We start from the raw sequence: 16,935 nt of genomic DNA on the forward strand, positions 1-16,935 counted from the left end.
AATTAATATTAAATAAAATCTGATATACATTGCTTTTATCTCTGTTTCTGGATCTATGGTTTAGGGTAGGTTTTTTTTCCCAGTGATTGTGCAAAACAGCAAGTGAATGCAAAAATACTGGAAATAAAATATATGAGTGATGGTAAGAATCTTAAGCCTACTTTAGAAAACATTCAGAACATGTTTTCAAATATTATATAAAGCTTGATTTATGAGATTGCTTCAAAGAAATTACATCACATAATGCAACTTAAGTTCAGAAAAGAAAGGATGAAAGTATTAATAATTTGGTGATGGCATCACCATCAGGTGGACATTCTAGCAGCAGAAAGAGTAAAAAATAATTTTGCTTAACCACCAGTTTCAGTTAAAAATAACCATGTATCGAGTATGTGCAGTAGAGTGACAGCAGCAACCTCATAGATTAAGATACTGGGAAATAATTGTTCTCTCCACCAATGTGAACCTTATAAAATTTGACTATTCTATATTAATGTAAAAATTATAAAAATAATCATTAATTTTGGGTAAAATCCTAAATTTTTATATCATGAATTCCCTTCTATGAAAGTAATATTTGCCTTTGGTTGAGTATTGATTCTTAGCATCGGTGCATTCAGTCTCAAAAGATAGGTTCAGAGCTCTTGTCATATATCAGACTTTCTAGAAACAATGGATAAAGCTGAGGCCATGCCCCTATCCCTATAATGCTTACATTTCAATGAGAGGAAAGAAACAGAGGTGTGTTATATTCCCAAAGTGTTGTAACAAAAATGGAGCAAGGTAAGGAGTGGGTAAGAGAAAAGTTGTTTTATTTTATTTATTTTTTAAATTATTGTATTTTTTATTATGTGATGTTTGTCATCATACAGTACCTCATTAGTTTTTGATGTAGTGTCCCAAGATTCACTGTTTATGTATAACACCCAGTGCTCCATGCAATATGAAAAGTTATTTTATATAGGGTGGCTTAGAGAAGGCTACATAAATCACTAGGAAAGGAGTACTCTTAGCAATATGTACAATCAATGCAAGACCTAAGGCAAGAGCATGAGTAATGTTTTTAGAAAGCAAAGAGGAATAGAATAGCAAATGAGAGAACAAAGAACTAATAGTAGAAGACAGAGTGGGAGGAAAAAATATATAAGGACTTTGTAACTTTCACCAAGGGTCATGAACAATCTTCACAGAGATTAACAGGAAGGTGAAACTATTTGACTTATATTGTCATGTGGAATATAAGCATTCCGGTGGGATATTGGAGATGCAAAGGAGAACACTAGGACTACTGAAAAAAACTAAGACTAATGAAAGAAAAAAAAAAAAAACCACTGGAAGAAAAACCACCAAGACTACCAGGAAAAAAAAAAAAAAGATTGTGGTGGTTAGTCCAGAGAGGCAGCAGAACAAGAATAAGGTGGTAAGTGATCAGATGCAGAATGTATTTTGAACATAATGAAAAAATTGAACTTAAAAAGTGTGATTCATGGTGTGTTATAAAAAACAATTACAATTTATCTTCCACCCTCTATTTAAAATGGAGGAAAACTTGGACATCGCCATAACTTTCCTATAATCTGTTTCACAATTCACTTTTGTGATTCCAACACTTTAAAGTCTTAGCACACCTCTTATCTTTCATTTTGTGTCTTATGAATGTAAAACAGTGGAGGCACATTGATTGATTTAATATGATAGGGAAGATAAAGAATACAAGATCAAAAATTGCTCCTAGGTACTTTTAACTTTTAAAAGTGGGTGAAAACTGCCCTAAATGGGAAAGGCTTAGGGAGGAGCAAGTTGGTAGGGAGGTGAGTCTAAAGCAAAAGTTTAGGACTTCTACTTTCATTGAAGATGTAAAAACCTGCAAAGAATGTTACTCTCAACCTATCAATGATAAAAGCTGAATACTACCATTTTCTTGAGCCCATCAGTGAGCTGAAGTCTCACAGCAACAGAATAACTTATATGTCAAAAGAAACCTGCTTATGGAGAGACAAGATACAAATCTATCACCTCTAACAGCATGGGAGAAAGAGGGGGCTACCATACAAGTGAATAAGATGAAATTAGTAAAATTGTTAATGAACTGCCAAGGTCTAAATATGGGCTAAGTAAGTTTGGAATAACTGGAGGCCCCAGACACAAAAAAAGTTCATATTCATCCTGAGTCCCTGCACACAGACCTCCACTGGGTGCTCATGAGAAAGAAGTTAAATTGTATCTCCAAGAGAAATACGTTGAAATCTTCATTCTCAGTACCTTAGAAATGAGATCCTGTTTAGATCTGGGGGTTGTTACAGATGTAATTCGTTAGGATGAGATCAGACTGGAATGGATGGGCCTTCAATCCAATGGCTAGTTTCCTCAGGAAGAGAGGGAAGATGAACAGAGAACACTAGGTAACAGCAGAGGCAGGAATCGCTGCAAGTGAAGGAAGGCTAAGGATGGACAACCATGACCAGATTCCAGAAAGTGGCAAGGAATGATTCCAGCCAGTCTCAGAGGGATCATAGCTCTGCTGACACCTTGGGTTGCCCTTCTAATCCCCATAATTATGACAAAATACACTTCTCTTGTTTTAAGCCACTTGGTTTGTGGTACATGGCTACAGAAGCCCTAGAAAACCAATAGAGGGGCAGGGCAGGGAACCAAGGAATCTTTGGTGACACAGGCATGCAGAGATGATAGGTGCCTACTGGGGAGGAGGGAGCATTGAAATTTCCCCAGACCTTCCTCTCTTCTTGTGAGTTTAGGGAGTTGGGGTTTGATTAAGGAAAAACATACATGAGGTGATAGCATAAGTTAGTATGAGGAGAGAACTTCCCTTGTAGCATGAGACCTTCCAGAGACAATGAATGGCATGGGGTCACCACCCAGAAGGAGAACTGGGGAGACAGGGAGGGAGATTGCGTCTAGGATGATGAGGAATCTCTGGGTCAGAGACTTCCACAGCTTGGGCAGTTTTACAGTTCCAAGGTCTGTTTTATCTGTGTCTAGCAGATGTTGGTTGCAGTTTCATGGAATATGCAAAAGCAGGTTCTAAATGGCTAAAAATATGCTTATTTTGGGTTATAGTTAAAGCATTTGGATCAGTAAAAATTTGAGTTTAGCTCTGGCAGGCTTTTGAGATAAAGATTCCAGCCTGGCGTGAAGTAATCATGGGGACAGTATATAGACACCACTTGGGGCACATTTATATAACAAACTAACCCTTAATACCATGTTGTTTTATAGTCCAACTTATATTTTATTTCATAAAGCCTAAGTTTGGAGCCAGCCATGAAGCATTATAATGATCCAGGATTCTGTAAGTCCACAAATTAGGATATTAAAGTCTGTTTGCAGCTGGTCTACTCATTCAGTGATGGAAATCCGAAGGGTGGATTGGAAAAAAAGACTTTGATTTGTTTAATCATCTAGAAATAGAGTAACATTATGGCCCTTTTGGTACATGTTTCTGGCTCTCCATAAAACGTGGCAAGAGTTATAACAGGCAGATATATTAGCAAGTGCACAAAATACCCCTCTCCATCTTTATCAGTCAATAAGTAATGTAAGACTATGCTGTTATTTGACACCCTAAAGTACGATAAGATTCAGCCATGAGTTCCAGTTCTTGGCCGATTTGTTTAATTTGTGTGGACAGCAGCTGGGACATGGCTATCTGAACTTCTTTTCTTCTTTTAAGTCCAGGGTGTCTATCTCCTTTTAAATTGTTTTAGCAGTAGCCATCATTTCCTGTAAAATAATTTGTTTCTTAGAAGCCCCCTTAGAATAAATGACTAGATGGATGCAGGACTCACTCTAGCCTTCTTGGGATATGCCCAGTCATCATGCTACAACACCATCTGTTGCCTGATAAGCTCACTCCAAAATCCTCAACTGCTGGGGTATATCTTTAGTCTCAGTTAACATTTTCCTTTGACTATGTGTCCAGGTCATTATGAGACCTAAAGTAGGCTTAGTGGATTTCAAAGCCATAAAAATTCATATCAGCAAGGTAGATGGACCTGCGTCCAAAGTCATCTTTGTGAGTCAGCCCACCTTCTGAACTAATTGTGCAAGATTCTTTAGTAAGAACACCATATTTTTTTTTTACATCCAATACTATAACATCTGATTGTTAAAATTCAGACCCTGATAGATGGAGCTTACTCTCCACCAGATACAGTCTACAAACCCAGGAGGCCCCCCTTTTTTAACTTATTTCCTGATTCAGCTCCTTAAGGAGAGACTGGGCCCCAGGGTAAGAGACAGAGTCTATGTGTCCTCCTCCAAGCTAGAACATTTCCCTCCATCTTGGCCCTTTACTTTTGTCTTTTCAGTCTTTAGTATGCTGTTCATGGTTACTGACATAGCATAGGGTAAATTATCCCCAGACACTGTCAGGGTGACACTGTGCTGCCTTTTCATCTAAAGATCACCAGTCCTTTTTTGAACAGTCTTGCCACCCTTTATCATCTCTGCTAGGACTTTGGGCTCCTACCTCTTCTGAGTGGCTTCCTGCAACAAGCTGCCACAAGCAAGGTGTAGTACCTGTCTTATGGTTTGAACCATTCAGCAGAACAACTATCCCTTTGGAGTCCTGGGATAGACAGGGATATAAATTTCCTTGTCTTTATTCACTTACACTTAAAATGACACTTTAGCTAGCTCAGCCCAAGTATTGGGGTCAGGTGTCCATATCCTTTTTTTTTTTTTAAAGATTTTATTTATTTATTTGACAGAGAGAGATCACAAGTAGGCAGAGAGGCAGGCAGAGAGAGAGAGAGGAGGAAGCAGGCTCCCTGCTGAGCAGAGAGCCCAATGCGGGACTCTATCCCAGGACCCTGAGATCATGACCTGAGCCGAAGGCAGCGGCTTAACCCACTGAGCCACCCAGGCACCCAGGTGTCCATATCCTTGTGCAGAGAAGCTATAATGATGACATCATGACAGCATAACTAAATATCACAGAAGCATGTTAGCTGCTTGCAAAGGCTACTCTTCCAACCATATTTAGGAGACTGGCTTCAGCCTCTAACTGTAGCTTATTGACTTCTTTACCTACCATGTGAGTCCCCAGGAATGAGAACATCCTGTCATCTCAGAGTACCCCAAATCTCTGACTTGGCTGTGAGGAATTCCTGCCACCATAGCCAATAATGGGGTGATTGATGGTCCATCCTTGCTCTACTGGCATGCAATCTCCCCTTTTCCTATTCAATGCCCACAAGTCTTAGAACATCTAGCACCTGCCCATTGGGGAACCTATGCAAGAGTCCTCACCACTTTCCCTGGACAAATCACTGCTTCTGTTCCCATCCCCAGTCAGTTTTTATAATGTGGGTTCACTCAAATACTGGTGTTACTGCTTGGTCAGGCTAATAAGGCACAAAAGGAGAACATGAAAAATATAGAGTGTAATACAGCAGAGAGCAAGGCCACACCAGACTAACACATAAGAATCCCAAATTTGGAGCCCTAATAGCTTAAGGGTCTCCAAAATCAGCTTGCCAAGTGGTTGTTTTACTGACTTGTCATCTACCATATGAATTCCTTGATCATCACTAAAAATGACTTGGTCCTCATTCCCACTTATAGTGACTTTATCAGGGGCTGATTAAGGAGAAGTATATGATTACAAGGTAACTGATGACAAGTAGCTTTATTTAGTTGGATTTTTGACAGATCTTAATGTGGTAAGGTCGGGTTAGTACCTCACAGAGTGAGAGCTTCCAGAGACAATGGCCAAGGACCACCACCTAGAAGAGGAAAAGGGCAAGGGAATTCTTGAGAGAAGGTAAAACTAGTGAGGATACCTATGGATGATATCATTGAGCACCACAGTGGAGAGTCTGTGGGTAAAAGAATTCCAAATGGCAGCAGTGGCTTGGCATCTTTTATAATCCCAGTGTTTGTCTTATCCATGGCTAGAAGATTTTGAATGTAATTTTGTAAGGTGTGTAAAGCAGACAGGATTTAAATCACAAAAGGAAGTTTGGAAAGAACCCAAACACATGGAGACTAAACAGCATCCTTCTAAAGAATGAATGGGTCAACTGGGAAATTAAAGAAGAATTGAAAAAAATCATGGAAACAAATGATAATGAAAATACAGCGGTTCAAAATCTGTGGGACACAACAAAGGCAGTCCTGAGAGGAAACTATATAGAGGTACAAGCCTTTCTCAAGAAACAAGAAAGGTCTCAGGTACACAACCTAACCCTACACCTAAAGGAGCTGGAGAAAGAACAAGAAAGAAACCCTAAGCCCAGCAGGAGAAGAGAAATCATAAAGATCAGAGCAGAAATCAATGAAATAGAAACCAAAAAAACAATAGAACAAATCAACGAAAGTAGGAGCTTGTTCTTTGAAAGAATTAATAAAATTGATAAACCCCTGGCCCGACTTATCAAAAAGAAAAGAGAAAGGACCCAAATAAATAAAATCATGAATGAAAGAGGAGAGATCACAACTAACACCAAAGAAATACAAACTATTTTAAGAACATACTATGAGCAACTCTACGCCAACAAATTTGACAATCTGGAAGAAATGGATGCATTCCTAGAAACATATAAACTACCACAACTGAACCAGGAAGAAATAGAAAGCCTGAACAGACCCATAACCAGTAAGGAGATTGAAATAGTCATTAAAAATCTCCAAACAAACAAAAGCCCAGGGCCAGACGGCTTCCCGGGGGAATTCTACCAAACATTTAAAGAAGAACTAATTCTTATTCTCCTAAAACTGTTCCAAAAAATAGAAATGGAAGGAAAACTTCCAAACTCATTTTATGAGGCCAGCATGACCTTGATCCCAAAACCTGACAAGGATACCATCAAAAAAGAGAACTATAGACCAATATCCTTGATGAACACAGATGCAAAAATTCTCACCAAAATACTAGCAAATAGGATTCAACAGTACATTAAAAGGATTATTCACCATGACCAAGTGGAATTTATTCCAGGGCTGCAAGGTTGGTTCAACATCCACAAGTCAATTAATGTGATACAACACATCAATAAAAGAAAGAACAAGAACCATATGATACTCTCAATAGATGCTGAAAAAGCATTTGACAAAGTACAGCATCCCTTCCTGATCAAAACTCTTCAAAGTGTAGGGATAGAGAGCACATACCTCAATATCATCAAAGCCATCTATGAAAAACCCACCGCAAATATCATTCTCAATGGAGAAAACATGAAAGCTTTTCCGCTAAGGTCAGGAACACGGCAGGGATGTCCATTATCACCACTGCTATTTAACATAGTACTAGAAGTCCTAGCCTCAGCAATCAGACAACAAAAGGAAATTAAAGGCATCCAAATCGGCAAAGAAGAAGTCAAACTATCACTCTTCGCAGATGATATGATACTATACGTGGAAAACCCAAAAGACTCCACTCCAAAACTGCTAGAATTTGTACAGGAATTCAGTAAAGTGTCAGGATATAAAATCAATGCACAGAAATCAGTTGCATTTCTCTATACCAACAGCAAGACAGAAGAAAGAGAAATTAAGGAGTCAATCCCATTTACAATTGCACCCAAAACCATAAGACACCTAGGAATAAACCTAACCAAAGAGACGCAGAATCTATACTCAGAAAACTATAAAGTACTCATGAAAGAAATTGAGGAAGACACAAAGAAATGGAAAAATGTTCCATGCTCCTGGATTGGAAGAATAAATATTGTGAAAATGTCTATGCTACCTAAAGCAATCTACACATTTAATACAATTCCTATCAAAGTACCATCCATCTTTTTCAAAGAAATGGAACACATAATTCTAAAATTTATATGGAACCAGAAAAAACCTCGAATAGCCAAAGGGATATTGAAAAAGAAAGCCAACGTTGGTGGCATCACAATTCCGGACTTCAAGCTCTATTACAAAGCTGTCATCATCAAGACAGCATGGTACTGGCACAAAAACAGACACATAGATCAATGGAACAGAATAGAGAGCCCAGAAATAGACCCTCAATTCTATGATCAACTAATCTTTGACAAAGCAGGAAAGAATGTCCAATGGAAAAAAGACAGCCTCTTCAATAAATGGTGCTGGGAAAATTGGACAGCCACATGCAGAAAAATGAAATTCTACCATTTTCTTACACCACACACAAAAATAGACTCAAAATGGATGAAGGACCTCAATGTGCGAAAGGAATCCATCAAAATCCTTGAGGAGAACACAGGCAGCAACCTCTTCGACCTCAGCCACAGCAACATCTTCCTAGGAACAACGCAAAAGGCAAGGGAAGCAAGGGCAAAAATGAACTATTGGGATTTCATCAAGATCAAAATCTTTTGCACAGCAAAGGAAACAGTTAACAAAATCAAAAGACAACTGACAGAATGGGAGAAGATATTTGCAAACGACATATCAGATAAAGGACTAGTGTCCAGAATCTATAAAGAACTTAGCAAACTCAACACCCAAAGAACAAATAATCCAATCAAGAAATGGGCAGAGGACATGAACAGACATTTCTGCAAAGAAGACATCCAGATGGCCAACAGACACATGAAAAAGTGCTCCATATCACTCGGCATCAGGAAATACAAATCAAAACCACAATGCGATGTCACCTCACACCAGTCAGAATGGCTAAAATCAACAAGTCAGGAAATGACAGATGCTGGCGAGGATGCGGAGAAAGGGGATCCCTCCTACACTGTTGGTGGGAATACAAGCTGGTGCAACCACTCTGGAAAACAGCATGGATGTTCCTCAAAATGTTGAAAATAGAACTGCCCTATGACCAAGCAATAGCACTACTGGGTATTTACCCTAAAGATACAAACGTAGTGATCCAAAGGGGCATGTGCATCCGAATGTTTATAGCAGCAATGTCCACAATAGCCAAAGTATGGAAAGAACCTAGATGTCCATGAACAGATGAATGGATCAAGAAGATGTGGTAAATATACACAATGGAATACTATGCAGCCATCAAAAGAAATGAAATCTTGCCATTTGCGACAACGTGGATGGAACTAGAGCGTATCATGCTTAGCGAAATAAGTCAAGCAGAGAAAGACAGCTATCATATCATCTCCCTGATATGAGGAAGTGATGATGCAACATGGGGGCTTAAGTGGGTAGGAGAAGAATAAATGAAACAAGATGGGATTGGGAGGGAAACAAACCATGAGTGACTCTTAATCTCACAAAACAAACTGAGGGTTGCTAGGGGGAGAGGGGTTGGGAAAAGGGGGGGTTGGGTTATGGAAATTGGGGAGGGTATGTGCTTTGGTGAGTGCTGTGAAGTGTGTAAACCTGCAAATTCACAGACCTGTACCTCTGGGGATAAAAATATATGTTTATAAAAAATAAAAAATTTAAAAAATCATATCCTTCAAAAGTGAAAATGAAATAGAAAACCACTTCAGACAAGCAAAATTTTATTCTTTGTTAGAGTATCTGAGCTATATAATATGTTTAAGAAAATTCTTCAGGCAACGGTATGAGAACAGACAGGAATGTATAAGTGTTGGAAATAGTAAGAATGAAGTAAAAATACATCTTTTTCTTATTTTTAGTGACTAAGATAGATAATCATCTTAGTTTCATTTCATTATGTGAATTTTGAATTTTATTAGTTACCACCACGTGTGTGAATCAAAAAGTTAATTAGATAAACAAGCCTGAAGTTCAGGAGATAAACCAAAACTGGAAATGATATTGTAAGATAATAGAAAATAATATATTGGTCTCTGTCCCCAATTCTTGACACAAAACTCCTAGAACCCTTATAATATTCTAAGTCATATGAGCTCTAGGAGTATCTTTTTTTCTGATATTCGATCATTGGCCGCAGTTCCTGACACAGGGTTCTTAAATTTCCTGGTAACAGTGTCTTTTGTTCTAATGAGATTATTCTAAGTGGGCTCCTAGATGGGATCTGGTCACCAGAAAGACCAAGCTGTGATTAGGATCCTGAAATTTTCAGCCTCACCCCCACTCTTTAGAGGGGAGAAGGGCTAGAAATGATCTGTCATTCCTAAATGATGAAGTTTCCATAAAAATCCTAAAAGTATGGAGTTAGGAGAGCTTTCCGGTTGGTGAACACATGGAAATGCTGGGAGAGTGGTGCACTGTAGAGACCATGGAAGCTCCACGCCCCTCCCAAATACCTTATCTTATGCATCTCTTCCATTTGAATATTCATCTGCAGCTCTTATCATATCCTTCTATAATAAACTGATAAATAGTAGGTAAACTGTTTTCCTGAGTTCTTTGGGCCTCTCTAACAAATTAATCAAACCTGAGGAGAGGGTCATAAGAACCTCCAATTTATAAACAGTCAGTGCAGGTAACAACCTGGATGGCAATTGGCATTTGAAGTGGTTGGGGGTGGAGCACAGTCTGTGGCACTGAGCCCTTAACTGGTGGGATCTGACACTATCGCCAGAAAGATAATTTCAGAATTGATTTGAGTTGTTGAACACCCAGATGGTATTACAGAATTGCTTGGTGTGGAAAATCCCACACATACCCACATCTGATATTAGAAATGTAAGTATGGTAATCATGTGTGAGTAGAGGGGAAACCCAGGAAGAGAACCAAGTTTTACCTGCACAGATATCATTAGCATGTAGATGACATTTAAAGCCACAAGACTAGATAAGATCATCTAGAAAGAGTATAATTTTAGAGTCCAAGCACTGAATCTTAGAGAAGTTTAATATTTGGACATAAGAAAGGGAAAATAATCCAGAAAACAAACAAGCAAACAAAAAATAAGAGAAAGGGACAGGCTGTAAGGGAGAAGGAAAACTTGGTAGCTACTCAAAGGTTGCTGAAAGAGACTGAGACTTGACAATTAAATTTGACAGGTAGCACGGAGGTTGCTGATAATATTGACAAATCCAGTTTAATTTGACTGATGTAGTAAAAAGAGCAGATTGCAGTGTGGCTAGAGAATCTGAGGTGAGAAAACTAAGATAATCAGTGTAAATATATTTTAATTCTTGTTTCTAAAATAAATGCAGAGGAAGCATATATGTATATAATGTAATATATTATAAAGAAGTGCTACCAAGTTGATTCCATACTACATAGAAAGCAGTTGGATGGCCAATTTAGGAATTTAAAGAAAAAAACTAATAGAAATTTAATTACTATAGTTCATTATAATAGGAAGTCAATGGAGACAAAGGTATAATTGCCCATAAATTCCTCAAAAGGAAAGAGTACAGAATATTATTTCAGATAAGATATCTGAAACTCAGTAACCACTCTCAAACATGGTACTTGAAAGTTTTTCTTTTAACTTTCAAAATATTATTTCTTAATCTGCATAATTGTGATTATAGTACCTGATTTACAGAGTTGTGAGGATTCAGCGGGATCAGATACATGAAGCAATTAGTATAGGACTCACTGTAAATATTTAACAGTAATTTTTAATAATAACTTGATGAGTGAACTCCAATTCCTGATTTTTTTTTTAAAGATTTTATTTATTTGACAGACAGAGATCACAAGTAGGCAGAGAGGAAGGCAGAGAGAGAGAAGGAAGCAGGCTTGATCCCAGGACTCTGGGATCATGACCTGAGCCCAAGGCAGAGGCTTTAACCCACAGAGCCACCCAGGCACCCCTCCAATTCCTGATTTTTTAAAAATGACTTTTTGCTTTAATATAATAAAAAATATTTTTCAGCTTTACCGAGGTGTAACTAACAAATAAAATTATATATGTTTAAAGTGTACAAATTGACAATTTGACATACTTAACCTTTGTTAAGTGATTACCACAATCAGGTTATGAACACGTCCATCACCTCCCATAGTGACTTCTTTTGTGTATGGTGAGGAGGTCTACTCTCTTAGAAAATGTCAAGTACATTCTGTATGCATGTACAGAAACGTTTTGAGAACACTTGTGAAAAAAGATGCTTCTAAGAATGCTATTCGCTTGCTACATTAAGAGTGTTATATCAGTGAATGGCTATGACTGCTAATTTGTAATACATGCAGAGAAGTGTTTAAAAAAACACTTATAAGCCATGTTTTTGAGAATGTATTATTACCTGTAGTCACTGTACAGCACATTCGATCCCCAGAATTTATTCAGTATCTTATAACTGAAGGCTTGTACCCTTTGACCAGCATTTCCCCATTTTCCCCATTCCCCAGCCCTCTGTAATCATTTTACTCTTTGTTTATATGAACTTGATTTCTTTTTCCCCTGGATCCTATATATAAGTAAGATCTTACAGTATTTGTCTTTATCTCTCTGGCTAATTTCACTGGTCTTGTGACTTAATATTTGATCTATCCTGGAGAATGATCTGCATACAGAATGATCTGCTGCTATTGGATGGAATATTCTACAAGTCTGTTACATACATAGGGTATTAACTATAGTTCAAGTTCTATGTTTTCTGTCTGGATCATCTATCCATTGTTGAAAGTGGGGCACTGAAATATATTATTATTATTTCATTGTTGTCTATTTCTCTGTTCAGATCTATTAGTATTTGCTTTATATACTTGGGTGTTCCAATGTTGGTACATATAATTTACAAATTTTATATCCTTTTGATGCATTGGCTCCTTTATCATTGTTTAATGACCTGCTTTGTGTCTGTTATAGCTTTTGAGTTAAGTCTATTTGACTAATATAAGTATAGCTATCCCTGTTCTCTCTTGGTTTCTATTTGCACAGAATACATTTTTCCATCCCTTGATTTTGAGCCTATATGTGTTCTTAAAGCAGAAATGAGTCTTTTGCAGGCAGCATATAATTGGGTTTTATTTCATTTTGTTTTACTTTGTTTTTGTCTTTTTAATCCTTTTAGGGACTCTGTCTTTTGACTAGAGAATTTAATCCATTTAAATTTAAATTTAAAGTAATTATTGATATGTAAGGACTTGCTAATACAATCATTTTTTGCCTTGTTTGCAGTTTCTTTCTTCCTTTGTTCCTCTTTTGCTATATTCCTTTTGAATTGATAATTTTCAGTAGTAATAGGCATTGATTCCCTTCTTTTTATCTTTCATTAACTACTATAAGTTTTTGTTTTGTGGTTACTACAGGTTTCTATAAAACATGCTATGGTTAAACAGTCTATTTTAAGCCAATAATAACTTAACTTAGGCCATATACAAAAATGTTACCCTTTTATTTTCCCCATATTATGTTTTTAATATCACAATTTACATTTTTCTCTATGTGTCCATTAACAAATTCTTGTAGCTATAGTTATCTTTAATGTCTTTGTCTTTTAATTTTTATACTAAAGTTAAGTGATTAACATACCATAATATTATAGTATTAGAGTGTTCTGAATTTAAACCTTTATTTACATTTACCATGGTGTTTTATATTTTCATATGTTTTCATATTACTAAATAACATCCTTTCATTTCTGCTTGAAGAACTCCTTTCAGCATTTCTTGTAAGACAAATCAAAAGGTGATGAGGTCCCTCAGCTTTTGTTTGTTTGAGGTCTTTAGCTTGCTTTCATTTCCGAAGGACCACTTTGCCTGGTAAAGTATTCTTGGTTGGCAGTTCTTTTTTTTTTTTTTTTTCCTCAACACCTAAATGTATCATCCTATTCCCTCCTGCCCTGCAAGATTTATGCTGAAAAATCTGCTAATTACTATATGGGTGTTCCCTTGCATGTGAGGAATTTTTTTTTCTTTTACTGCTTTTGAAATTCTCTCTTTCATTTTAAACAGTTTTATTATAATGTGTCTTAGAGATATTTTTGTGTTGAAACTTTCTGGGGATGAATGTCCAAGTCTCTTCCCAGATCTGGGAAGTTCTCAGTCATTATTTCCTTGAATAAGCTTTCTGCCACTTTCTATCTCTTTCTCCCTCTCTTCTCATTTTGGGACTCCAACGTTACCTACATAATTCACATATTATTCACATTCTTCACATAGGCTTTTTTCACTCATCTTCATTCTTTTTCTTTGTTTTTTTTTTCTGACTGGATAATTTCAAATTACTTATTTTCTACCTCACAGATTCTTTTCCCTGCTTGATCAAATCTGCTGCTGATGTTCTTTTTTTGCATAAAAAAAAATAATTCTATTCATTGCATTCTTCAGCTCCAGAATTTTGTTTGGTTCTTTTTTATGATTTCTATGTTACTATTAAACTCATTTTGTGCTTGTGTTATTTTCCTGAAGCTCACTGAGCCTTTTTAAAGTAATCATTTTGATTTTTTTATTAAGAAAGTCACAGATCACCTTTCCTTTGGGCTTGGTTACTGGAAAATTACAGTTTTCCTTTGATGGAGTCATGTTTCCTTAATTTTTCACATTACTTGAAATCTTGCATTGTCTTCATGTTTAAAGAAACAGTTTCCACCTCCACTCTTTACCGACTGTTAGGGAAATCTACAGATGGAGCATCCCTAGAGGCTCATGGGTGGACTTCCTGATGGAATCCACAAAAGAATTAGTAATATCCAAGTCTGTTTGATGCTCACTGACAACCCTGGCTGATCATCTCCCAGCCCCTCCCTGTTCCACTTATGCAGAACACCTCAGTTCCAGACAGAGCAAGAAAATAGTGGGCCTCTTTGGGCAGTGTCATGTACTACTGGAGAAGCTGGTTTCTCAATCACATGTTCACTTTCTTCCCTGGGAAAATTTGTGGCCAAGAACATCTCTCTTGGCAGTGCTGTGTTGCCTTGGGGTGGAGTGAGGCAGGCAAAGTGAAATTGTTCCTCTTATCCCCTTTAATGTGTCCAAACTTGGAACTTAATTTTTTCAGAGTATTGATTGATTGATTGATTTGCTCCAACAGTGTGCTAAAACTTCTCTGCTGGATTTCTGGACTTCCACAAAGACACCCTCATCCCTAGGTCATTGTCAAATTAGGTGTTCTTTGGAAACAAGATAGTAGAAAATTCTTTTTCTGCCATTTGCTGAGAAATGTCTTAAAATAGAGAAAACAACAAAACTTTAAGATGAAATAATTTTACTATAGTTATTTAAATTATGTTTTTTTTTTAAGATTTTTTTTATTTATCAGAGAGAGAGAGGGGGAGAGAGTGAGCACAGGCAGACAGAATGGCAGGAAGAGGCAGAGGGAAAAGCAGGCTCCCCGCTGAGCAAGGAGCCCGATGTGGGACTCGATCCCAGGACGCTGGGATCATGACCTGAGCCGAAGGCAGCTGCTTAACCAACTGAGCCACCCAGGCGTCCCATTTATTTACATTATCTTAAAAGTGCCTGATAAGTGAGTGAAAGAGAAAAATAAAACAAAGTACTCTCTAGTGGGAAAGAATAGCATCACATATCTGTAGATGATATGTTTATCTATGAAGATAATGGTGTACAACTAAAACCAGGATAATTTACTAGGATATTCAGAAGAAAGAAAATATCTGACAAATAGTAGTCTTGTTATTTACCACCAATTCACTGAAGGAATATATGAGGAAACACTATTTCACTGACAATGCAAATTTTTAAATATTAAACATCCAAAAATAATAACTAAAATTATAGTTATTCATTAAATATGCAAAAAATACAGTATTTAGTATATAGTATGACTTTTTAGGGACATGAAATAGAATCATTTATATACGACTCCCAGATGGGAAAAATGCTATAAACATAGCATTCTTCACCAAATTTACACATAATTTTTTTTAAATAGGAAAAAAGATCATGTGGAATATATTTAATTTTATTTTTCTCTTGAGAAATTCTACACTTCTTTGGGAAAAATAAAGAGTAGATGTCAGCCAGAAAGATGTTAAAGAACAAGAGTCAGAAAGAAGAGACTTAATATCCTCTCAGAGAGTAAAACATACTGTAAACCCATGATAATAAATATATTTCAATTAGCATAGTAGCAAATAGATCAACTTATGTATGAATTTAAACATTATAAATATCATCTTCTAAAGCCATGCTGAAATGATGAATTTTAAATTAATGGAACTGGAGAAATTAGTCAATCATTGAAAGTAAATTAAATAAGAACCTTATTTTCCATGAATGCTAATACACACCAGATGAACTTAAGACAACCATATAAATAATGGAACTATTAATTTTAAGATAAATATAGTTATAAATCTTTCTTTCATCTTGGCTTTAGAAATTACTTTTCTTTGAGTAAACTAAAGGCTAGTTTTCTAAGTTCCAAAAATGGTTCTAGGAGATAATTTTTCCTCCAAATAAGTGGCATTTGATACTGGAAACATATATTCACAAGATATGAAACAATTAAATCAAGTTTTAATCTTCCCTCCCAGACTATTCTGTGGGTAATAAAATGAAGGGGGATAGTAGCTTAAGATAGAGAAGAATAGAGATCTTCATGTTTCCAGCCTAAGTTGGTACACACTAATGGAGAATGATGGGACTTTATTCTGGCTGCCTGTGTGTCACCAGCATAATTGAGTCTTGTGTTCCTAAGGAGAGAACTGCACTTCCACATGAGGATCTTAACAAATCAAACTATTTTGGCTTTGATGAAGTGCCTATCTTGTTTCTTAAAACTACTCCAGAGATCTGAACAGCTGGAGATCTCCATTCACAGGATTAACTGGGATGGTCCCAGATCTTCTCAAGAATTACTGAGAGGACTCCCCTCTTTCTCTCTCTCTCTCTCTCTCTCACTCACTTACATTCTAATCAAAATATATTACTAAATATTCTTTTATTTAAAAAAAGATTTAATTCAAAATTCAAGTTTTTGCTTTATTATTAACTTGGATCTATAAACTTTACATTTCATCCCTATAATGCCTATAATTTTCAAGTAATTTATGGACTGGGTTGATGATGACAGACAGTTTCATTATTAAAAAAAAAGTATTTTACCACAATTTCTACCCCCCACAATAAAGTGTGCATTTGATTACATAAATAATCAGTCAAACCACATATATAAATTAAAAGGCAAACAACTGAAAGGAGATAATTTTATCATTTAAAGTATGTGAGTT

The sequence above is a fragment of the Mustela lutreola genome, chromosome 1 (genome assembly GCF_030435805.1).
Source record: "Mustela lutreola isolate mMusLut2 chromosome 1, mMusLut2.pri, whole genome shotgun sequence".
Lineage (NCBI taxonomy): Eukaryota > Metazoa > Chordata > Mammalia > Carnivora > Mustelidae > Mustela > Mustela lutreola.